The 2,255-nt window shown below is 36.0% G+C and overlaps 1 long non-coding RNA gene across 1 annotated transcript; it reads left to right on the top strand.

Moving 5' to 3' along the window:
* Window positions 1–63: 63 nt before the first annotated feature.
* Window positions 64–1,898, top strand: LOC114074473. Its single transcript, XR_003574879.1, has 2 exons — window positions 64–342; window positions 1,645–1,898. It is a non-coding gene; the product is annotated as an uncharacterized LOC114074473 (long non-coding RNA).
* The last annotated feature ends 357 nt before the right edge of the window (window positions 1,899–2,255 follow it).

Below are 2,255 nucleotides of genomic sequence, written 5' to 3'. Positions count from 1 at the left end.
ATATATCATACAAGCCGCCACGTATCTCAATAAATTCACCCCCAATTTATTCTATTAATTCTATGTCGTTTCTCTCTGTCGGATTCAAGAGAAGGCTAGGTCGGTAATTTCCCCTTCTCTCGTTCTTCGTTCTTTTTCTCTGGGATCTTCTATCTTCCTCTTCGTTATCCTGAAGAGCTCTAATCACTTCCCTTTATGTTCCATGGATAAAAGTAACTTTTGTATCCTGAAAGGTTTGTCTCCTCTATGTTACATGGAAAACAACAGATTCATTTTTTGCCATAATTCGAAGACGAACGTTTCGTTCCAATTCCCCATAGATTTGCTCCTCCAAACAAGAAGGTAAAAACCTTCACTTATTTAGAATGACAAGAAGGTACACCTTCTCTGTATGCCTCCTAATTTGGGTTGTTGCTTGTTTCCCATTTGTTCATTCTCTGGGTTTTCATTATTTGAAGTTTTTCCTCTCGGATCTACCAAAAAACTGGAGGTGTATCTTTTCGCCACCATATGCTTGGTCTATGTATTGTTTAATGTTCTATTTACTAATTTTATTGATACCTTTTGTTTAAACCTAATGTTAATTTGGTTGTTTTGATGAATCCGGAAATATCTCTTGCACTTTGATTTTACTTTGGTTTACTGGGTTTGCTTCTTCGTTTTGGTATTCCTTATAGCATGCTCGAATTAGTTGTTTTGCTATGTGCTTTGACACACATAATTTAAGAGCTTGTTCTCTCTTGATGTTCATAAAATTTCTTCAATGAATAGACTATGCTAGAAATTCATATAAAATGGAGAACTTATGTATACATCTGCTCTATAAGGTTGATTTCTGATGAATTAAGCCTAGCAATTTCTGCATGACTGTAATTTTGGCGATTACATCTTTGATAGTTTGAACAATGTTTCTCATGTGGATACAATAATGTATTATCTTTAGGCTAATGAACATTGAAATAATGGGTGTGATATCAATTTATACTACAACAATCGTTCAGACTTAAGGAAATGAATCAATGATAATTGTTTTTCCCCTGCAGACTCAACTCCTTAAATTTATGTTTCTGCCCTGAATAGTGTATTCCCCTTTACAGTATGATAACAAGACTAGTGTACGTAGTGTATGATGTGTATTTGAGCTAAGAAAGGTCCTAATTTTTGAATTAATCATCGCAAGTTCACTATGGCCAAAGCCATTCTGGTTGGGGTAGCTTGTTGCCTATCAATAATTCGCTGCGACATGTAAGTTCACTGTCATATGAACTTCCACTCTACAAAGACTGAGATAACCACTTTGTGATATCATTAATGAACTAGACAAGTTCTTGTTTCCATCGCCATTTTAAGTATCTTGTGCTCAGCATGGCGAGAAAAATTACTACAAGAAATACTTAGTCTCTCAAATATTTGATCCAGACTGAACCAGAAATACACAGAGTACGTTTAACTGCTTCGAGGTATATTTTTCCAAACTGACAAGTATTATCCACACTAATGTTAGGGTACAATAGGTTCTTATTTTGCTCGGTTTTGAAATTGAATTTTCATTTTCCTATTGTAGTATTTGGTTTATTAACTTGTATAGTCGTGTTTGTATTGTTTAGATGCTAATGTTGTCTTCTAACTTAATGTGTTGTCCAGAAAACACAATCGTATGTTTTGTTTGATCTCTTGGAATGAAATCAAAAACACAATCCCCTTCATAAGCTTGGAATGAAATCAAAAACAAGAAAACAGAATACACTTGCTCCGTCACAAGAACATTCATGTTTGTTGCTTGGGCTCTATAAAAGTAAAGGAAGGTGTGTGTTGGTCCTCTATGCATTTCTAAGGATAAGATATATGTACACCAACATTTTTGGAGTGTTGAAAAAAGGAAGATATTTATTTTTTAATTGACTTTACTTTCATTTGTTAATTTCAAGTTGTAATTTCAATTTAAACTCGTAAAATTAAAATTGGTGTTTGTAACGACCTGATTAGTCGTTTCGAACAGCAGATTTTATTTCTGGGAAAACTGTGTGAGTCGACGGAACCCACGACGGACCGTCATGGGCACGACGGGTCGTCGAGGGGGTCTCGCTCCAAAAGACATAGACTTCTGAAATTTGGGTACTGAAATCGACTCTCTGAACTTGGCGACGGACCTGCAGGACGAACTGTCGTGGGCACGACGGACCGTCGCAGGGTCTCGTTTCAAAACACTTAGACATTCTGAAATTTGGGTACTGAAATCGACTCTCTGAACTTGG

This window comes from Solanum pennellii, chromosome 10 (assembly GCF_001406875.1).
Source record: "Solanum pennellii chromosome 10, SPENNV200".
In the NCBI taxonomy this organism is placed as follows: domain Eukaryota; kingdom Viridiplantae; phylum Streptophyta; class Magnoliopsida; order Solanales; family Solanaceae; genus Solanum; species Solanum pennellii.
The sequence above is the reverse complement of the archived record's forward strand: the minus strand, read 5'-3'. Positions and strand labels throughout refer to the sequence as shown.